We start from the raw sequence: 23,937 nt of genomic DNA on the forward strand, positions 1-23,937 counted from the left end.
TAACATCTCTCTGAATATCCCACTCCTCTGCCTGTTCCTGCCTCCCGCTCCCGCTCCCTCTCCCTCCACCTTCCTTCCCACAGCCGTGGGAACAGACTTCATCACTTGAGAAAAATGCCCTGCTCATACCCCCCGCTGTTGCTCGAAGCAGACAAAAAAAAAATTAAAGTCCTTTGAGCAGAGAATCCTTGTCAGGACAAGAAATAATACTGACCTCAGTGAGGATGGCACGTACCGCCAGAGAGGTGGTTCAGGCTGTGTGTGCTGCAACCAGCTGTCTGCCTGACTACAATGCAGTGTGGAGTATATGGAATATAATTTCCCTCTCCATTTACATTTAATACAATGCCTTTGGACCACACATTATTAAAAAAAAAAAAAAAACCCACCATGAAGTCTAGGCACTTGGCTTTCACTAATGGCTTGTTACTGCTCTAACGCTGTCTCTTCAGTGCAGAGTGACAGAGTGATTTGTGTCTCTCCCAAAGACTCCCTCAGCCTTCTTCCCTACCCCGTCTGAAATTTCCTACTTTTAAAAAATAACACCTCTGTATAACAGTGGGAGGACAGGACTCACGTGGGTGGTCTCTTATAATGAAGATAGAGTATCTGGGAACAATATTTTAATGTGTTTTTCTTCTAATTGAGTTTTTGCAGCCTTTGGGATAATTATTTCTACCAATTAGCCCCGTGGTATTGTTAGCTGGAGGCAACCAGTCCTTCTTCAGGCCTCTGACAGAGGTTTACAGTATGCACAATGGTGTACAGTCCAGTTTATGAGAAAAAAATTGCCCCTCTGCTCCCAAAAGTATGGGAAGCGACTCCATTGTGAGACAAACATTTCCCATGGAAATTGTCCTGAGAAGCTTCAGAAGGGTCCACATTTCAGATAAAAGCAAAGTGGGTGGGGATTTTTAAACTAAAGCTCAGGAAAGAGGGGGTTATGCCTGAAAGGGAGAGTGGCACAGGAGAGGGAAGGCAGCGGTCGGGCTCCACGAGGCATGGGACAACTTGGGCCCTTGTTCCCTGCAGTGTCCCAGAGGAGATGCTGAGCCCCACCACCACTGTGACGAAACCTATCCATAACCAATGAAAGAACAGGACAAGATTTAACAACAGTAAATTAACTCAGAGTGAATTTCAAGCCCTTCTTTGCAAACATAAGAGCTACACACTTGTTTTTCCTAATAAATGAGAGCTGCAAAATGATGCAATCGTGTAAATGGCAGAGCTGTGGCCTTGGGCACAAACCTGCAGTGGCTTTGCTTTACCTTCAGCCCTGAGCAGGGCACGTTTTAGCAGTCTGCAGAAGGAAACTGTCAATGCTGAGGAGAGAGGGCTGGCAAGAACTCAGTGCAAAGACCCTGCAGCAAAAATATATAATTGTTATAAAGGTAAAGACTAGTGAGGGGTAATGTATGAGCTGGTACAAAACAGGCTCAACACTTAGAGAATTTTAAGTCAGGTCTTACAGAACCAAAAATATCTGCTTGGGCAAAACTCAGTTAGTGAAAGCAGAGGAATTTTTCAAGTCAAAGATGAATGAGGCCTTTACATAGCCCAAAATGCAAATGACCTGGTGATGATGGCCATACAAATATGAATTCTTACCTACACTAAAAAAACCTTCTCCCCAAGTTTTTAAAGAAAGTAGGGCAAGAAATGCTCCCCTGTAAATTTCTCAGTGAAATCATTTTCACTAGAAAATGCCCATTCCTGGAAAAATAAGTTGTTTATGGAAGCAGAAGAGCATCAGAAGAGGCATCTCCAAATTCAGGACAGAGCTCATGGGCTGCTCTTTAGTGGCAAAACCACAATTTACCCTGGAACATCTGGCATAAGGTACATTTTTTCATTGACATTCTACATGTCAACACTGAAAGACCATACTCTATGTAAACAAACCACGTGGTTCTCCAGCATGGTCCCAGCATGGGATGGAGACACAACAGTGCTCAGAGGCCAACCATGGGCATCACAAGAGCTTCCTGATGGGTACCAAGGCTTTGCCAATTTAGGACCTGCCTCCAGATTTATTCGATTGTAACTACAATCAAATAAAACTTGCAGCAACTTCTGTTACTAGTGTAGGAAAAGTATGAGAGCAGCCTGAGCAAGGCTTGTTGAGAAGTCAAGTCATAGGGGAGTAAACAATACCTCTACAGCAGGAAAGTAAGCACAGTATAGTGGAATGAGATTTTAAAGAGAAATCCTGTAAAGATAACTCTTTTTATGAGCTCTTAGATGTGTGTTTGTTGCTGTCTTCCCCATTTTCCTTCCCTGCCCAATAAATTCTTCCTGTACTGGGATAGTCTCTGAATTACTGTTGGCAATTTCAGTGCTTTAGTAAAGAAGCAGAGAATTTATTACTAAGATAAAAGTCCTGAACAACCATTTCAGCACGTGCTAGATGTCTTGGCAGTGAGTCCTTCACACAACAAACATCTCCATACAAAGCCATGAAGACTGAAACTTCAGTGGTGTCACTCACATGATGACCAGGGAGGTATGGCACAGAGATTTTGGCTGATTTCCCTTTGGATTACAGAGGCTCTAATGAAAATACCAGAAATACAAGTAATTCAGTCCCATTTCCATGATACTTCTTTATTTATTAAACATTTTGTAATATGTATAAATAAATATATTTAAGGAGTGTACCTCTATTTGACATTGTTTTCCCTGGAAGTAATGGCATCAGTTTTTCCAGGGACTGAAAGTCCTATGAGTAGAAACCAAATAGTCCATCTGCCTAGGCCTGGCTGTCTGTCCCAATGGCTGTCTGTCTGTCTGAGCTGTTCTGCCAAATCTGCAGTGATAGAGACTCTAGAATACCTTTTTGTTAATCTTAATTTCATCTGAAATGTGAGAAAATAAGGGTGAGCATTTTACAGACAGAACTGGATATAAAGTAGGTTTCCTAACACGAAAAAATATTTTTTGATCTTTCTTTCATATTGTCAGTTTTTCTATACATTTCAAGTTAGAAGTGTCTAGTGTTTGGATTTCAGTTTTCAGAACAGTTTGTACTGGCTTTCACAAAAGATGAACAGAGTCTATTATGGCTCCAGATAGGAAAGGGTTTTTTACTGAGATCATAACAAATTTCCTGGTGTCTGTTCTAGCAGAGTTTTAGTAGCCTTAAAATAAAAAAAAAAAAAATCCCAACTACAAAATCTTGAAGCAATTCCTTAAAAAGAGAGGTCTGTCTCAGATTATAAGAAAGTCCCAGTGTGGTTTTCCACAAGTTCCTACAGAGGGGCTTAAAATAGTGAATCGGGCAGTGGTCAACAGGGACACCCTGGATCAGATCTAATGCACATCCATGCAAGACATTTTTTAACATGTAAGCCAGAATCAGATGCTTTAGAGAAAATTTGTGCAGCTGTGGGATAATCTGCCTGCCAGGACAACTTCATCCTAAATCTTTATACTGAAACACTTAAACCCTGAAGAATGAGGTCTGATAAAATTTCCAAGCCTGTAGTTTTGTTAGCTTTAGAGTTATAGTTATCTCTGCACTTGCTATCAATATAAAATGTCCAATTCCTACTTGAAGCTTGGTAAATCCTTCGCTTCAAAGAGGCTCGGTTTCAACACTCTGCCTAGACTTTGTCAGTAAAGGTAGGTCGAAAGAAAAAACTTTGCAAGTGCCTTAGATATCAGAACCAGCTCCAAGAGAATATAACATCGAGGGAGATAAAGGAGGAGTATAACTTCAAAAGGTCAGAGAGCAAATGTCTGAAACAACTGAAGAAAAGCCATCCCTCACCCCAGAGGGTTAAGATGACTGGCAGAAGAAGGAAATAATTTTGAAGGATACCTGCTTCTGCCATGCAAAAGAAGGTTTTCACTGGTAAATATGCTAACCTGAAGCTGTTTAATATCACTTTTGTAACAGATGTTGGCTACATTTGCACATAGGAAATGGCTGAGGTGGATGCAAAGGTACTTGGAAATACTTTATAAAGCTCTGTAGCTTTCCTGCAGGCAGTGGAACTCTGCCAGTTGCACAAGATGAAGATCTGGCCTACTCATTAAAGGTTTCAGATCTTCAACAAAAGAGGTAGGCATGTGTTCAGAGTTGAGCTCCCTGACCTAAAAACCCAAGGAGAAAAAGTAGCAGAATGGAGCAGCACATCTGAAAATCCCCTGGATAACTGCAGGCCGTGGCTCGGAGATGCACTGACAATCAAACAGAGTTCTTTCAGAGAAGAAATTGCTCATATTTCTAGAGAGTATAATGGAAAAGAGATCTTAATTTTGCATATCTTTTTAGAAGGCAAAGAAGGGCACTGCTAATGAGATATGGAAGCTCTGCTTCTGCTTAAGGTGTGAAATCAGTCCTGAACGTCTGGGTAAAGCAGAAGCTGGTCTAAGGTAGTTAAAATCAGGGCATTATAATTTTAGATTAAAATACATGGAATTATTCATTTCTCATTCTACACAGACATGGAAAAAAATGTGGAATAATATCAAAAGAGACCACCTTAAGCCAGGGCAATGCCCCACCTAGTCTTATTGGTGCCTTAGGGAAAGTAAACATGACACATGTAGGCCAAGTATTTCCATGATGTACCCTCCCACAGTGAAGTCATCCAGGGATTTACCAAGCTGGAAGAACATTGCATTTAATATCTGTTCTTGGACTCTTCCTCCTTGAAAATGCCTTTTTGAACTCATTTATAATTTTGGCCTCCACATCATCCCCAGCAATGACTTCCACAATTCCACTGGGTGAAAAATTAGTGCTTTGGTATAATTTATTTTTAAACCTAATAGTTTGACTGCATGCCCTTGACTTTTTGGGCTGTATTCACCTTCTCCATGCTGCTCAGGATTTTATATGTCTTCATTGTACTGCCTTCAGCCACCTCACTTCTACGCTGAAGGGTCACAGCCTACACATGAAAGTTGTTCCATTCTTCTCTATCCTTTTCATCTTTCTTTGTGCCAGTTCTCCCATACTTTTCTAAACATAAGGATGACTAGGATTACATTTTATATCCAAAATAGGATAGGACCCGTTATTGTGTGTATACTCTCTCTTTTCCCCAGGAAAGTGCATTTTAAAAGAAGATAATACAAGATTTGGCAAGATCTCTGTAAAGCTTCATTGATTTTATTGTTTCTTCTCATGCACTCTCCACACTAAACCAGTTTTGCAGGACTGTTTCCTTAGATCCTATAGACTTGCCTCTTTTTCCAATAAACCTCAAAACAAAGCCCTCGCTTACTTTAGCAGAAGCTTTGCTTTTGCACTCGAGTTGTATGATTGTTAATCCAATATATCCTGCCTCAGTGATGCCAAGCACTTTAAAATTAAAATTCACCAAAATTCGGAAAGTTATATGAGCCACCCCAAAAATAGTTGGCCTGCCATTTTCCACCTGGTACGATTTATTGTTGCAGTGACTATTTGGAGTGTCTCTGGGTAATCCCTTGCTCTGGGCACAAATTTCACAACATTTCTTCACTCACCACAGCTGAAGATCATGTTGACTGATTTAGCTCATTCATAGCCCACCCTGTTTCTCCTTGTGTTGTTTCTTTGGGTTTCGGGGTGTGAAGTTTCACACTGTGTGTGTGACCCATGGCCTCGCTGCCTTGGGCTGATCCACCTGCCCTCCCTCCCTGCCTGCACCCTCCTGGGACTCACATGGGTTGTTCTGGGCAGACAACTATTCTGTTGTTTCAGGAGGCACTGAGGAAGGACCCAGCCATGTCCTCAGGAGGTGTTCTGAAAGTGTGGACACGACAATGTCCCTTGCCCAAGACCTTACAGCTGGTGTAGAGTGGGGAAGATGATTCACACAACAAAAGTGTGAAAGTGCCAAAAGTCTGAAGTGCCAACTGTTCACATGGCAGAAAGAAAGGACTACATTTGTCCTGGTTCCTTCTATGTACCCAGTCCCAGGAGCCATAGGGTGAATCCTAGGAGATACTTAGAAGGGCCTCGCTACTCAGAATAGTAATTAAGAATTAATGGCTACATATTCACCACCAAGCAGAGCTGCCATGTCCAACACAGTTGGCAAAAGGCAACCTCCAATTCATACAGGATCAGACCTGTTTAATCCATTAATCCTCACAACATGTTGAAGCAGCTGGGTTTTATCATCCTTATTTTGCAAAAGGGAAGAGCTCAGGCCCCAAAGTTGGGTGGCTTGTCTTTCACCAGGGAGGGTTTCTCCTTTAGTTCCTCTTGAGGCCAAAGATCCCACCTTGCTTAGAATAAAGGACTTAATTGGAAGTCAACTGAAAGAGCTGCCTTTGGATAATCCAGGTTAAGGAAAGGTTGATTTAAACTGCAGGCTGCCCTGGAATGACTCTTGCTGCACCTCTCACATGACAGTCGGTTCTCACGCTCACACCCTTGTTTCATGTCTTTCAGGCAGATTCAACCCTCTCCAAATAATTCCTGGATTAAAAGTGCAGGCTCATGCTCATCCAGTGCTAAACATCTCCTGCTTCTGATGCAGGAGGAATGAAGCTCAATAAACTGCATAACATACTCAGCTCAAATAACTGAGTAACAACTCAGCATTACCCAAAAATAGGCCAGGTGTGAAGAGAACCAGCATTCCCTGAAGCTAAACTGCAAGTGGGTGCGACGGAACACCTTTCTCTGTAACATCCAGTGCTGCAGGCGCTCCTTTTTAAAAGAGAAAACTTTTATTTTCATAAAATGATAGATCAAGATCAATAACAGCATTAAACATGGATCATGGTAACAAGAAACCAGTGGAAATTTATGGCCACTCAATCCACTTAACTCAGCCAAAACAATAAACCACCACTGGGGTTATAAATTGTTGAGCTGAGTCTGCAGTTTTAAAATGTTATCCAAAATCAATTGCCCCCTCCCACCCCCGATTAGACCATTAGTTGTCAACAACTTAGTTAGATAATAAGCCAGTGGTTCACATCTGCTTGGGAGCAGAGTCAGGCTTGAGTTGTTTCCCTGGCTACTTGAGCTGAATTCACGTCTGTTATCATTAATGTGAATGTGGCTAGGAAAGCAAAAGGCTATGCTGGAAATGAAATCAAGTTCTCCTCCCACTGCCTGAAGCACATAAATCTTCTAAGTTAATGGTGCCACAGAATAGGTCTGATTGACTGCAGCAGGGGTCGGGGATGCACGAGGAATGTGGGGTCAAGCCCCGCGTACCGCTGACCTCTCTGAGGAGGTGTGTGCCATTGCAGCCTCCCCCAGATCTGCTGCTCAGTGCCCATCTGAAGTCATTAGTATCTATCTACACACAGCAGTGACAGCCCCTGCAGACCCTCTGTTTTGCTGTGTTGCTATGTGAGCAGCAGTGGGAGGAGCTGTGCTGTTCAGAAGGCCCAAAAGTATGGGAAACTCAGCTGGGGTCAGTGGTCACAGGTCATCAGTGGGGAGATGGCTCCTATCCGAGGTCAGGTCCATCCTTTCTCACCATGGACAGAGATAAAGATACCAAACGTAAAGGCAAAGATGAGACTTGTGAAAAATGGCCCAGCAAAAATGAAGAGAGCATCTGGGGTACACCAACCCTGGGACAGGGGGTCGCTACCAAGTGTGCCTCACACCAGAGTGTGCCTGGTGTCCAGGACCCTCCCTGGTGTGCCAGTGTGCTACGTGGTTTTGGCACAGCTTGGCACTACACGTGGCAGTGTAGTGGTGGTGGTGTGTTGTCCGCTACTGCAGATGGACACTCCAACAGCCTGATGTCAACCAACTTCATCTTATTTCTCCTGGTGGAATCATCAGGGGTCAGGATCTTAGCACAGGTCACACTTTAAAAATTGAAACTAATAATAAATACAAGCAGCAAGACTGACAGAACTTGTTTTCTTCTCACATCAGTTTTATGCAGTTGGCTTTCCAGGCTCTGCAACAGCATCTGCAACAACATTAAGCATTTTGCACTCTCTCTCACATTTGACAGCACTGTTGCTCCAGACAGAGACAATGGACCTGCTTCCTTTGTGATTTGCATTCCTGTAGCTGAGCACAAGATGGTAGATGATCAGGTTGCTCTTTTCAGATACACAAAAAGCCCAGCTCTGTTATTCACACAGCAGTGGTACACCTAGACAGCAAGTAATTAGGCTGGGAACAGAAACATTGGAATCAAGAAAACTAAATCCATTCTCAACTGCAATCTTCCTAAGTTTATTTTGGCTCCTGGTAGCTTTTCCACTGGTATCCAAACAGATAATTCTGCCATGCTGCAGTCGCCTTTTTTTTTTGGTAAACATGTTCAAGAGCATCATGAAGGCAGGTACTGTGCAAAGAAACTTTGGAAGAGCTGAATTTGATAACTAGAACACAGTGTCACATGAGTATTTTTATCTGATTTTTAGCACCATTCTCTACCTTTTCAAGACAGGATAAATTCCATCAGTGCCACAGCATAGCTACCTTACCCAGAGATGGGAAAGCAGGGACCAGCAGATCTCCCAACAGCTTTTTTCCATGCTCTCACCACCATGTTATGTGTGTAAAACTCAAGTGGCATAAGACCATCATGCTAACATTATTCAAAGCCCAGCTCTACCCTCACACTTCGTTTTCCTCTGAAGCAAATCCTGTTCTCCTGTTTGCAGTTATTTATATTTCTTCTTGCTGATCTTTCTGGCAGGCTGTTCTGCTTAACACCCCCCAAGCAGAGAATTCCCAGCAGGACCTCTCTGCAGCAACACTGCTTTTAACCTATCATTATAATGACCATAATTTAGTGTCTTTGTATTTCTACCCCCTCTCAGTGTTAAACATTAACCTTGGGCCCACTATTGACTGATGGAAGGCATCTACTGCAATCATATGGGAAATACTGGGCATTATTTGCCACTTCAGGAGATGAAGGCATACAGAGGTCCATGCTGTGTTGTTTAGTGGAAGAGAGGAAAATGTCTGTGCAGAGCCAGTTTTAAAATCAGCCTTTAAATTGAGATTTCATAACTTGTACTTCCGAAGTTTGGCTCAGAAAAACACTAAATCTTTTCTACAGCCCTAGGATTCAGCAAGCACAGAAGTTTCCTTGATGATCAACCTTGTTAGCTCCAAGGACCTATTCTTTCAGAGTCCTCATTGTGTGATAACAAGAAAGAAAAAATGAGTTCTTGGAAGTAAAGACGCTCCTTCTGTTCAGGTTTGAATAAAGAAAGGGTCACTGCCCCTGAAGGCTTGCCTCTCTCTTTTTCTTTCCCTAGACCACATAAATAGAAGAGCAACACCAGCCCATAGGCTGAATACATCAGGTTCTGATCATACACCAAAGCTTTTGCAACACGTGAAATTCATAAGTGCTGTCACGTGCCCAGGGTGTCATGTACACGTTAATCCTACGTGGGATTGAATGTGCAGGTTCTTGTCTTTCTGTGATGTGTATCTCCCCTTGCATAATCCCTGAACAATACTCTGCCTTTGAGAATGAAAATCTGAGAACATTTTGAACTTTTTTTAACCTGAGACTAGAAGGTTGGTGGTGGGACCAGTAGGTACTGATGGAAGAAGTACTAGGAAGCAGGAATACTGAAAGACACCTCCTTTTCCTTTGTCATCAAAGGCCTTGACAGGCCTCCCTCTCCCTTCTTTCATCTCACCCAAAACTTACCAGCAAAATACTTCCCACCAAGTCACCCATGACTTTCAAACTTCTTTTACTTTTTTCAGTGTTTCAAAACACTCACTGTGCATAAAGGCAAGGCAAATCTAATTGATGAACCCTAACCCTCTCCTCCCCCATACAGCTCACAGGAGCAGACTGGGAGCATCCCACAACAAGGTCGTGCTTCATGTCAATGCTTCCAGCAACTTGCATGAGGGGACTCCTACTCCTATCAATTGCACTTGGGGGTATCTAAATATCCTGTGATGGTCCTGTTTGCAGACCCAAACTGTTTACCATCAAAACAGACAAAATATTGTTCCCCCACATGTGGGATGCTCATTATTCCACTTTTCTGACAAAGAGCAACATGGTTGTTGTGGTTACACAAAGCTGAGTGAGAAGCTGTGACAGAGCCACTGGTTAAGCTCAGGTGCCCTTGATTCCTGCCTTGATCTACTTCAGACAAACATTTCTCAGGACTGACAATGACTCAAAAGCCTTACTACACCCAGACCACTACACACTGAGATGTACAGCTGCATCACCTACCTCTCTGAGCCACTAACCCTCTCACAGACAAATACAAGACCAGTGGGATGACATTTGCTGCTCTGCAAACCCCACTGGTTTCACTCACTGACACCCCCAAGTCCTTCTCTCCAGGGCTGTTCTCAACCCATTATCTGCCCCTTTCGTCTTTGTGTTTGTAATTGCCCCAATCCAGGTGCAGGACCTTGCACTTGGCCTTGTTGAACTTCATGAGGTTTGCATGAGCTCAGCTCCCAAAGTTGTCCAGGTCCCTCTGGATGGCATCCCATCCCTCCGGCATGTCAACTCCACCACACAGTTGGGTGTCATTGGCAAACTTGATGAGGGTGCATCAATCCCCCTGTTCATGTCACCAATAGAGATGTTAAACAGCACCAGTCCCAATACCAACCCCTGAGGAACACCACTTCTCGCTGGTCTTTTCCTTTTGTACCCTCTGGTGAATATATTCAGTTTAATCACACTGTATCTTGTCTGATATTTTCCTTTGCTGCCTTGTGTCTTGCCAGCTTTGTATCACAGTGAAGCCTTTTTTTTTTTTTTTTTTTTTTGAGAAAACTGAAGGAAAAAGGCATTAAATGCATTGGCCTTCTCTAGGTCATCTGTACTGCTCCTGTTCCTCATTAGGTAATGGGCTTATGCCTGCCGCTGTCTTTCTCTTACTTTACTGTATTTATAGCACCTTTCTCCTTGTTTCCTAACACTCCTCAGTGGTTGTAATTCATTTAACACGGCAACCTTTCTGCCCTACATGCTTATTTTATTCCTTGATCTCATCCTCAGTAATGTGACCTCATTCTCCTTTTTAAAATTATTCTTCTGGGACTCTCCTATTCTTACCCTACCCTCTGGCTATCTGCAGTGAGTAGAGGTAGATCTTTTAATGTGAGCAGTGTCCCCTGGCTCAGCTGCTCTCTGCCCATGAGGGTCAGCCCCTCACCTCTGGCTGCGCTGAGAAAACCTGTCAAGATGTGTGAGCTCACTCAAGTGGCAAGGCTTTATTCACGACACAGCATTTAAGTTGTTCCCAATCCTTCCATTATTAGTTGGCACTGGTGAAGGTACACCTCAAATCCTGTGTTCAGTTTTGGGCCCCTCTCTACAAGAAGGACTTTGAGGTGCTGGAGCTTGTCCAGAGAATGACAACGGAGCTGGGGAAGGGTCTGAAACACAAGTCTGATGAGAGGTGGCTGAGGGAGCTTGGGGTGTTTAGCCAGGAGAAAAGGAGGCTCAGGTGGAACTTATCACTCCTTACAACTACCTGAAAGGAACTCATAATGAGGTGGGGGTCAGTCTCTTCTCCCAGGTAACAAAGACTAAAGCAAATGGCCTCAAGTTGCACCAGGGGAAGTTTAGATTGAATATTAGGAAAAATTTCTTCACTGAAAGGGTGGTAAGGCATTGGAATAGGTTGCCCAAGGAGTGGTGAAATCACCATCCCTGGAACTGTTCAAAAGGTGTGTGGAAGTGGCACTTAGGGACATGGTTTAGTGGTGAACACAGTGGCATTAGGTTAACAGTTGGACTTGATGATCTTAAAGTCTTTTCCAACCTTAATATTTCTACAAATCCAAACGATGGATATGCCAGATGAAATCAGCAACATCTGTATCCCATGTTGCTGACATGCTGTGACAGCAAAGGATGGGAAATGGTGGGCCTCAATCCCATGTCTATTTCCACCAGCAAAGGACAAGGGAACACCCAGGCAGAGGAGAACAGGGCATTACAGAAATGTCTCTGCCTCCTATCATTGAGTGAAAGCCGCGGTAATTTTCCCTCCAATTTTCAAGTCTGCTGGATACCTTAGTGTCAACTAAAGACTTACTTGGTTTTCTTCTGCAGGAGGGATGAGCATTTGCCTGTGCAGATCCACTGTGGCAGAGTTAAAAGGCTGCAGGTCTGCCTTGCTCTGCTCCTCCTCCCTGCTCACACAGGAACCAACACTTCCCAAAGCCACCTCTGTAAAGTCCGCAGTGAGTTAACATGACACTGGTAAAAGTAAAGCCCTAAAAACAAAGCGTTTAAAACTTTAAAATATGTATCTCCTCTGGCTAAAATCATCTGACATAGAAAGCAAAAGCAACCACTGCCCCATAGGGAGGATAACTCAAACAGAAGTGCTGGGAGCTTTGCAACACGTTCAGTTGGTGTGTGCTGTAGAAGGGGGATGTTGGAGCAAGAGAGGTTCACCCGTGTTTGATTTCCTCAAGACATGAAGGTATTGCAGACTTACCTGTTCCCTCCAAGATCTCAGCAATGCAGCCTCCACACTGAAATCCCAGCCATGCCCAGCAGTAGCTGATGGCAACTCTCCAGGTAGGACACCAAAGGCTTTCTCTGTCCAGTTTATTAGAGTGATCCTGATAAGACTTGACTTGGTCTCACCAAGTAGTTTTCCTTCTCGGTACAAGATGTTAAATAATTTGCAAATGCTTGCAATTGCTTTGATACATGCTGGCTGTACTGGCCAGATGTATTTTCTGGGAAGTATCTTAATCCCAGCATGTCCCTCCTCAAAACCTTTCCTGTCTGAGATTGCAAACACTTGGCACTCAGAAGCTGAGGGAAGGGAAAGTTGTTGTGATTTCTGAACCAGGGTGTTTTATTTCAGGGCACCTGGAGGCAAACAGCTCCAGGGAGTATTGTCTCTGCCCATAGAGACTACAGTTAATGCAGGGCTGAGAACAGAAATCAAAAACACTACTAGACCCCTTTTCCAGCCTTCCTAGATGAAAACATGATTTTAAAATATTTTAAAGATGTATTTTTATAACTCAGCTAACACATATGTATCTGACTACTGTAGTGTGTTGAAACATCAGTTTTAATATCACAGAAGCACTGCTGACATGCCCCTAGATAATCTCAAACCTCTCTTTACCCAGAAAAGGTTGGGGTTTTATGCCTTAAATCCTTAAATTCAGACAAACTCCGAGGAGTTTCCTAAAGTCAACCTAGAGCCTGTGCAGGAGGTCAGCAGGGCTGGTTATTTTTCATCCCACAGCTGATCCAGGCCCCGGTTGCTGCCTGTCTCACCCAGTAAGACCTCGGGTGAACCAGCCTGGCCCCACCAGCCGCCGTATCAGGTTGTGTGAACGCAATCTAAATTCAGCAAGCAGCCCTAATTAATGCTCCTTATGTTTATTTGACTCACCGAAGACACGCATTGACCTAAGTAGTAAATCTCATCGTTGCATAGGAACTACAGGGATCAGTTCCTTTCCAAAAGCGTCCTGGATGGAGACCAAGATATCTAACACTGTGGGGAAAACACATATTGAGTGTCACATTAAAGCAACAGCAGCTCTGCAACAAATGGCAACTTCCTCCTGGAAGAGTCAAAGATGGCTCTGACTGCTGATGGTTTTTAAATGTGGTTTCAGAGTATTAATAGAGGCGATTTAAAATAGTTCCTTTCACTCTGGTTCCTGCTTTAACTCATATCCAACTGCTACACATACTGTGGCTGCTCCTGGTAATACACTCTCTGACAAGTCACAGCCACGCATAGGTTTCCTTTCAGTATTTCCAAATTACTCTTTAATGGGAGACAAATGTGTCTTATTTGCTGACTGCTTAAAGAGTCTGAAAGAATTTCCAGGCATGCAATGAGATGGTGCTTATTAGAGCGGCTTGCAAGTTGCTTTATTTGCTTAAATCTGTACTCACAGGATATTATTCTCTGGCACCTGGATGTTGCACTGGTCGGTGCATTGGTAACATCTAAATCAGTATATCATGTAAAAAAACCCAGGAACTTCAATGGGAGTGTTCCCATTTATACTTGACAAGAGTCAGGAATCACCATATTGAACTGACAAGAGGTACATGTAAACAGTTGCTTTACTCCTGTAGTTGTAGGATAGTAATTGCTGCCTATCTTCCCAGTGTAGAAATAGACTGAGTAGGTGATCCTGGCAACTTTGGGTCTGTAGAATTTCATGCTCCTGGGGTTCACTATTGATTATTCAGAGGGAGTCTTTGGTTTGGTGGCCGTGTAAAGGAAATATGCCTCTTTGTGGATTTGTACATGCATTTGGGGATTGGGGTTTTTTATTATTTTCTTTTTAGCCTGACAGCTCCACCAGGAAACGCTTCCAAGTGCAGACTTCTTGACATAAATATTTATACTCTCACCTGCCTTTCCACCTGCTCCCAGCCACTGGGTCAGAAGTGGGAAGCATGGATTAAAGGCCGAGGACAAGAGGAAAAGCAGCAGGGAAAGAAGCTGAGAGGGGAGCCTGAGGCAAGGGTGCCTGGGGCGTGAGAAAGGCTGGAGGAGTTGAGGGAGGCCAAGGGACGGAGTCATGGGCAGGGGCAGGGGCTTTGTGAAAATATTACATAGAAAACCATAATTTTGGCTGAGATGGGAGAGTCTTTCACTGGCAAATCTGGTGTCCATCAGTCCTCCTTCACAAAGGAAGGGTGGTTTGTGGGTGCTGGGTTTTGTGTGAGCTGCTGGTACGTGGCTGCAGACGCCGCAAAGCGCCTTTGGCAACAAAGAGCCAGATGCGGTGAGTTTGATCAGAGTCAGATGGGGTTTGGGGGAATAAAACACCCCAAAATAGGTGGTCATTGGAATAGAAACAAAAAGAGAAATTGTACATTGACCCTGAACTCATGTGACCGAAAAAGGAATAAATCCCTCATTTTTCCAGCATAAAAAAACCTATGCGGTTTTCTAGAGACTAAAAGGCCTTAGATCTTAGAGCTTTGTCTTTCTTACTGCTAGTGGGGCATTCAGCCTTAAGAAAACCATTAAGAACATACTTTCTCAGGGTATATGAGGCTTTTTACTATTCAATAACTGGGGGAAAAAATGAATTAATATTATTCTGTTGATTTCACAAACTGAGAGGACTTTGGCGTTTTCGTCTCTTAGAAAAGTTTTACTTTTCAGCTCTCAGCTATACCAAAATTAGCCACATTTACTGCAGAAAAGCCTTGTTAATGTTCAGCATGTATTTGAAATATACAGGCACGCCAGATGAAAACCAGCAGTGTGAAATTAGTGCAGCAAGAGAAAAAGGCAAGGATCAGACCGGACCCTCTGGGGCTGGCTGCTGGCAAGCCTGCAGCGTGTGTGTGCTCTCCCCTCTACTCCCAGTGCCCTTGATTTCTCAGGCTGTTTTGAAAGACAAAAAGAAAGTTGGTAATCATACACCGACAGATGGTTCCTTGGTTAGTTACTCTTTATTTAGATGGAAGCAACTGCGATTCATCAGCTTTTTCTTTTTTTTTTTTTTTTTTTTCATAGCTACATCATGGTGAACTTTCAACTCCTAATCTATTTCTAAGAAGTATTGTGTGGCGAGTGTCTATTAACAACAAACCTTGGGCTGACTGGAAATTTCCTTTTTCATATTCATATTCCAGTCTTTGAGACGTTTTCACCCAATTTTATTTCACTTTTCAATGACGGAGCAATCTAGAAAGTTTTCCAGTGAATGTCATATTAAAGATATTGGTTACATGCTTATAATTAAAACTTAGGTGTTTCTTTCTTACTTTTGGACTTCCTTTCATTATCTTAATTGTGAACTGATAGCTAATGAGTTGCTTGTTTTTTTATTTTGATCCTGAACAATTTTGATTGATTATTTTTGGGAAATATGCTGGTAGCACCTTCCTACGCATACCAGAGTTAAGCTGTATCTGTGAATAGTCCTTTTGAACAGTATTTTACAGAACTCTATATGCATTTAAAGTTAAGAATGTCACTAAATAACTTCGCTAGATGGAAACCTGAAACAAAAGAATTTGGAAGGATTGGCCTGAAGTGGAAGAGTGGGTCTCTGTAACAACCTGTGTTACAGTCCAGATCACGGCCAGGAGTTTGTTTTCCTTTTGACCCCTTTGGGCTGATGTAGGATTTCATTGCACATCTTAGATCAAAGTGAACAGCAATTTCTCTGAGATTCACTAATTAAAATAAAACTCTGTTAAAAAACCTCTAAACAATGAGATACTCTTTTGGGGATTTTGTTTCATGTTTCCTACTAGACCATTACAGTCCTGCACGAGAATTACTGAGTGCAAACAAACTTGCAAATGAAGTGGTGTCCAAGTTTTCTTTTACAGACATAGGGGAAACTTACACTGAAACATTTTTTCCAGCAGTACAAACTCAAAATATCAGAACTATTCACTTTTCCAGGTATTGAAGTGGGTTGAAGAAAAAAAGATTATTACATTGAAATTTTAAAAATACATTAAAATAGATTTGAAGAACAGAAGGGGACCATCTCTATACTTAGTTACCATAAATCACTTAATGCAGCTGTGCTTATTCATTTTTTATGGAATTAGTCTGGATTTTGCAAGGAAAAATCTCAAGGAACTCAAATAGTCAATATCTTTAGTTCTAAAAGAATCTGATCCAAGACTGCTCTATATTATTTTACGTTTGGACCTCATCTATCTCAAAACCAGCCCATAGTTGTAGGGATCAGAGCTAAATTCAATGCCAGTTTCAGGGTCACTCAATAATACACAGTTACAACTTTTTTGAAAATTCTTCACTTTTTCTCCTGCCATTAACACTATCACATATCTGCCTCAAGGTTTGTTCTATAACAGGCAAAATGAGAGGAAGAGTCCCTTTTTTGTACAGGGGTTTTATGGATACACCCCACTGTTGGCCTTCTAGAAAAGATGTGGATTGAATTCCCACAAGGAATGGCATGCTGTCAGATGATGGGGTCACTGAACAATGAACAACTCACTTCCTTGCAAACTGTGGTCCTCCTCATCTGCCTTTGTCAAAAAGCTCCCTTCTTGTTGATAAACCTCAGTAGGCAACTGGGCATTTTTTCTGCTGTTTTATCCTCAGTTCACCTCTCTGGATTTGAGCTTGCCCGAGTGCTGCTGAGAGGATGTTTTTCTTCATGTTTTTACATGGAGAAAGAAGACGCCACAAGAAGATGCAAAGGGAGGTCCTCTAGGCAAACCTATCCAAGGGCCTGGGCCAACAGTTCCAAGGATTTATTTTGGGTACGTGCTCCTTGCAGGAGAGCTCCTTCTCCAAGTCCTCATCAGGAGAAATGGTCACATCCCCAGAACTCAACTCAGCCAAATTGCCCTGCAGGCACCTCCCTCCCCCTGACTCCATGGATCCTCCAGCTGCCCTCCTTCTCCTCCTCTTCCCCTCTTTGGCACTGATCTGCAACCCCCAAGGGTCACACAGTGGGCAATGAGATTAAGACTGGGATTTGTAAAGATGATGCCTTTTTAGACAGCTTAATAGGCCAGATGCTCAGCTGAGGATCAGGCCATCTGTCCATTCAAGCCCTACCTGTACCAAACAGGTTATTTCTAGCAGAATTGTTAAGAGAGAGAGGGAAACAATTAGGAACTACAAACCCAAAACCCAGGTACGCAGGGACATGGAAGGACCTCCTGACACAAAGAACAAGGAACAGAAAATGAGACATGACGTTCATGGCTGATACAGGCACTCGTAAGAGGGAGGCAGTCCCAAACTGCATGCATGGTAAAGGACTTCTTTGCTCTTCCAGCAGATATTAAGGAGCCCAAGAGTCAGCAAAACCAATAATTATACTCACTTTAAAACCCTTTGCACCATCAGAGTGAAGTGAGCCCCCCCAAGAAATGGGAGTTAGGCCCAGTCCCCAAAGCCAGCTGCTGCTTTAGTGCAGTGATCTGTCTCCATACTCCCTGATAAGCAGTCTATGCCCCGTGACTTATAATAAAAGGGAATGATGGTCCCTGAACAAACCCAGAAAAGAGGTATTGATTTGCAAATAGTTTAAAAGAATATTCAAGGGTCATGAGCTGACCCTTTTTCAGCTCTGACATTTTATATCAGGGGGGATCCCATTGAGATGGGAATTCATATCCTAGACATTGTTTTGTCCTGTTTCATAAATAAGTTGAATAGCTTAATTGATTGACACCCACTGCACTTTCCCAGCTTCCTCAGGCTCAAAAGTACACTGCTGTTTTCTGCCATAAATAATATGAACTTTCAATCAGCCGCCAGGCACAAAAAGGAACTGAAAATTCTCCATACAATAGCTGCAATCTGGCATACGAGGCACTGCAGGGATATTTGATATCACCAGGTATTCATTTCCTTCTTGTGGCAGCAATAGCGTTTTCCTACCCAAATAACCTAAAACCTAAAGGAGAAATACCCAGGGGCCCCTGAAAGGAGGAAGACCAGTTTGTCCCAACATTTATGTGTGTCCAGGGGTTAAGAAGCTGGTTTGCAATACTGTGAACACAACATGGTGAAGGGCATGCTGGACTACCAACTCCAGTCCCTTGGAAGTGCTGATGCAGCACCCCTCCATCCCTCCTAGTTTCTGATTCAAGTCCAACTCAACCTAAATGACATTATTTGCCCCCAAGCTCCCCATTTGTCCCCAGATCTCACTCCTCTGATCATTATAAACCTCATCCTAATTTTCAATCCATGCTTATTTATGTTTAACTGAGATCAATCCATTCTCATATTCTTTTACTTAAATAGCTCTTTTTCCCCCAGATATTTAGTCCCCAGTGGATTTTGTGTTCATTTCTCCTCCTCAGTCTTGGTTTCACTTAGGCAAATAAATAAGCTACACACTTTGAATCTCTTACTTTTAAGACAATTTAATTGCCTTGTCAGCAACTCTGGTGACTTTTGGTGATCTCCTGGGTAAGATGTATCCCACACTTCCAAAAAACAGATGCAAAAAGGAGTGTGAAAGTGTTGAGGACTTCCTCTCAAGGAAGAAAGGTGTGGATGTAAGTGCTTACCTTCAGTTGCCCAAGTTGGAAAGCGTTAGCTTCTGACCTCCCTACGCTTTAATTTCCTCATCTGTAAAACAGAAAGGACAACACAAACCTCAAAGGGGAGTCATTTTCCTAAAGTGCTCCAAGATCTTCAAGTGAAAATTTCAGTTCTAAACGTGAAATTCTTTTTTCGGTTGTTCTTTACTTGTTACTTCTTAAGCACTGCAAACCCTGGAGTGATGGCACTAAGCCAGATAAAAGGCAAGTTTCTCCATTGATTACAGTGGGAAACCTTTATGCAAAAAGTTTTGTAAAAGGTGACAGACCTCTGTTGCTAAGACAGAGCAATAAACACCAGGAGAGAAAGAATACTGACTGAAACTACTCTAAGGCCACGTGCAAAGATCAGTAGCTTTTCTTTAGAAACAGCAGCAAACAGTTAAATCTATTTTTCTTGCTCTGCTTCAGAAGAAATCTCCCCGAGGATGATCGCCATACACAGCCTCATCTGTAATTAATAAACGTTTGGAAGGACACTTTCCCACTCAACATATGAAATTATAGATGATCCCTTAATTCCCCAGACATTTGCAAGCCTTGTCTTGTCAGAATTGAATTTACTACAGCTGATTACCCTGAGAATGCACTGACCTTCTTAGCTCCTGCTGTGGTCTTTATTTTTTCCATGGCAGATAATATGGGGACCAGAAACTGGGGACTTGGTAGTAGGGATTATGTGATACTAATGAGACAAAGCTTATTGTTGATGTTAACTGTTATTACCCCTAAAAAAAGTGCACAGCTCCAGACAGATGGACTTCACTTTGTTACACCAGGAGGGAGTGAATGCATTTTGACAGTAGCAGCATCTATTTAAAATCTGGATCACATCTGGTGCCTCTCCGAAGCAGTCCATGTCTGATCAATCAGAATTATGGCTCTTCAGTCTCCAGACGAGTTAGAAGAAATTCATTATCTGTTTTGAAGCCTGCTTCTCTTTAATCTTAAAAAAAAAAAAAAAAAAAAAAGGAATTGTCATTGGATCCATTTAGCTACTGAAAAAAAAAAAAAGAAAAAGAGAAAGAAAAGGACAGTAATTAAACTAACTAGCAGGTTCCACATCTGAAGATATGATTAATTCTTTGAAACACCGTGCATGAAGGTACTTGGCTCATGCTGGGCTTCAGTCAACAGTTTCTTAGCTGATGAAATAGGTAGCCTAGGACTTATCTCCATTTCTGGTTAATTCATAAACTCTTGGAAATACCCACATGAATTTCTCCAAACTCTGTCAAAGGTCAATATTTGTCTTTCAGTCACATTTAGCCCCTGGGAATGGGGCTTCAGAGATACCACCCTGAGGACAGCAGTGTCTCCATGGGGCCTCCTGGTCCCAAGGATGTCACCCCTCTCCCGTGTGTCCCCTTCTGGATCAGCATTTTTGAATGCTGAAAATGGACACTGAAAGGCTGTGAATTCTCTCCTGTGAGGTCTGCTGAACCCAAAAAGATGGTGAAAGCCTGAGCTTAAAAATCACTAAAAGCAGAATGCAAAAGGATGTCTCCTGTTCTTGAATTTCTTAACACGTTTTTTCTGATTACACAGAGTTTCTTCTTGCCTTTGCTGATGAGCACCATTGTCACACCAACTGGAACTGAGACTCTGAAGGTCTTGTCATTGCTTCCCTCTTTACTATGTGTTTTCTTTGAAGCCTGTAAAAGCACAGTTCAGAAAATAGCCTTTTGAAAGCAATGAACTTGTATTTCCCTCATTCACAACTTTTAAAAGAAAACTGAAATTAAAAGATAAAGCACTTCATAGGTGTTACCACTGAAGTTGGTGAGAGAGCAAAATCATATTTTGAGGGTGGGGAAGCACAGGTTTTAGGTTCAAAAGTATAACGTAGAAGGAACAATTTAAAACGCTCGTCAACATTTGTAAAACAGCTCTCAAAATTCACTGTCAAATTGTTATTTTTGATTCACGCTAATGAAAAACAGAGAAAATATCTACTTTCGTGAGTGAGGTGGAGGCAGTGACCGTAACCTTCCAGAGGAGCATCAGGTGTGCAAATTTATACTGTAGCAGTGATGTCTCAGGAGCAAATGATTTTGGCTGCTTGTTGATCATGTCCAGATGGGTGAAGTATAAAATGAGGTTATAGAGGCTCCCTGCCCCAATGTAAACCACCCTCAATATTTGTGGGGCAGCTCCAAAGACATTTATCTACCATGGGTGCAGGACTGCCATGGGAAAATTGACTCTGCATGATATATATCAAAATCTGCTAGCAGTACTAACTCCTCTGGAATTTCTACAAATCATGGATGACAACTGTCTACCAAGAAGTAAAAGTTAACGGTAACTAAGGTGGAAGTGATTATGTTTGATCCCTGTCTCAGTTAAAAACACATGGTATTTCAAGACAGCCAGTTTCACAAAGCTGAAGCAAGAACCAGCCAGTTGTAAGGAAGGACAGAAGACTAAATGTGATGCCTGAAATGAGTAATTGAAAAATTTTCAGCTAGGTGTAAAAAGAAATAAATAACAATGACAAAACCAAAGTAAAACTGTGGGTAAGGAAGCATGGTTCAAAAAATCTAGGATAGATAATGAGGCAAAATAAGCAATAATAAAGGATGTTGTAAACACTGAAAATACATCCTGGAGCTATACAAAATTAATAAAAAAGCAAAGGGATGCAAGTAAGTACATACGGGCGAAGAAAAAGACAGTAGGGAGCAGACATTTGAGTCCCTTGGGACCAAGAGTTACCAATACTACACACCCATGAATAGTAAGAGCACCATAGTCAGTAATAATGCAGAAAATCAGGAGTCTTTAACAAATATGTCCATTCCCTGCCCAGGAGTAAACCAGACAGGTTCATATCATAAGGAAAGAACAAATATTTTCCACTCAGGCCACAATTAAAAGGGAAGTAAAACAGTCACTACTAAAGTAACTTTTTAACAACCTGACGCGTTGCACCAGGATTACTAAAAGTGCAGGTTAGGAAGTTCCCCTGCATGCTGCTTTTAGTAACTTGGGCCCAGAAGAGGCAGAAACCTGGGAGAAAGCAAATACTGTTGCAATGTCTGGACATGGTAAAGGAAATGATCAAATAAGTATAAATCTGTCAGCCTGACACTTACTAAGGGTAGCAATAACAGAGAATTTTATACAAGACTTAACTACTGAAGAATTCAAGGAGGTACTCTAAATAATATTTTGCAAGAATTTATTAAAAACTAAGCATCTAAAAATTGCTAATATCATCACTGCCAAGGCAGAGACAGATAGGACCTGTTGATTTCACTTGTTCTCATATCCAGAAAAGGTGAAAAATATTCCCCTTATTTCCCAGGTAAGAAATATTTGGGGGTTAGAGAAATGTGACCCATAATTCAGATTTATGCCCTTTGAAAAAACATTTGTTATCAAACTTAAAAGGATGAAGGAGGTCCTAATTAGGGCTAGTGCAATTTGATCTGCTTTTTAGTTTAAAATTACCAGCCCTAATCTGTAAATTTTTTTAGTTAGTTGTGGTGATGAAGTAATAATTTCTTGTTAATATTATATTTTAACCATGGGATAAGGCCTTGAAGTAGTGCAGTCCAGAACAGCTGCAGACACCCATACCTCACATAAAATACTCTTCTCCCCTCTATTTTCACGTAGGTTTCAGTAATTAGCTTCAATACCAATATAAGGAAATAAGGATTTCGTGAATGAAGATAATGGAAGATAAACAGACAACTCCATCTAATTTCTATCCAAATCAGGAACAGGCATGGAGCAGGGTGTCTATAAATAACTGAAACACTTTTATATATATGTATATATCTGTCATTTTTTTTTGCTGAAGTAAGGCACATCAATTCCTTGAGGTGAAAAGATAAATCCCCTTTTGGTCCTGAACTTTCTGAAATAATCACCGCTCCCAGATGGAGTGTGCAATGGCAGGTTACTGAGTTCAGGGAATGACTGGGGCTCATGTTGCCAATTGCTTTTTGCAGTTATTTCTGCATTTTCCAACAGCCCTTTTACCATATGGAGATGAAACTCACTTTCAATCTCTGAACCATCACACCTGCTTTAAAGCTGTCTGTGACTTGAGGGGTGGGATTGAAATCCCAGATTAGGACACAGGAGCATGGAAAAGTGTCCCAGTTCCCACTGTGGTCAGTGGAAACAGAATCAGCGCAGCCCGTGAGATCTGGAGAGCTGTTTGCCTGAAGAAGACACTCACTTTGATCAGCAGGTTAAATTCCACACAAGTCCCTTTCACATCTAACTTTTCAGAGAAATGGATCTAATACTTTGCAACAGGGAAACAGAGCTCTCTTTCCCAAGAAAACACTTCAATCTGTGTCTCTCTGTAATAAAATTTCTCCCCACCACCATACAGAAGGCATTGCTCATTGCTTTAAAGCAAATGTTCTCTTAAAGACCCCATTCCTCCTCAGCTTTAAGGAAACTTCTCTGCTTCACAACTCTGTCCTCCCAAAGCCTGATGTCTGACGAGTGCAGCCACCCCCAGATTTTTACAAGTGCAAAGATAATTAAGAATAAGTAAAACCAAAGCTCTGTTTGCATTGATATCTCTCTGCCTTTAGTTTTCTTTGAGGATTTATTTTTCCTTTTTTCTAGATGTGCCTGTTGGCTCTTTGGAAAGGAGGAAAAGGACAGCGTTCTCCCAAATATTGTGTGTGCCCTCCCAGCTCCAGCTGGGAAATAGCACTGCATTCGAGCCAGGATTGCAGGGGTTGCAAACTCCTTGTACCGAGACTGTCCTCCCCAGACAGACAAACTGCAGCCACCTCTGTCCTGCAGCAGAGAGCTTAGGAAATGACAAGCAATTTTTCTCAGGTCACCCTGAGCCCTAAAACCTTGGGTGTGAACTCCCCCACCTGCAGGAACAGGGTGGGAGGTGCACGGTCTGAGAACGCCTGAGGTGAGAAGGCACATTTGCATCACATCTCTGATCATCAAGATATGCTGCAAGGGAATGTTTATGGGTACTCGCTTATCGCATTATAATTTG

Source organism: Myiozetetes cayanensis, unplaced genomic scaffold, assembly GCF_022539395.1.
Source record: "Myiozetetes cayanensis isolate MyiCay16 unplaced genomic scaffold, myiCay2020 scf7, whole genome shotgun sequence".
NCBI lineage: Eukaryota > Metazoa > Chordata > Aves > Passeriformes > Tyrannidae > Myiozetetes > Myiozetetes cayanensis.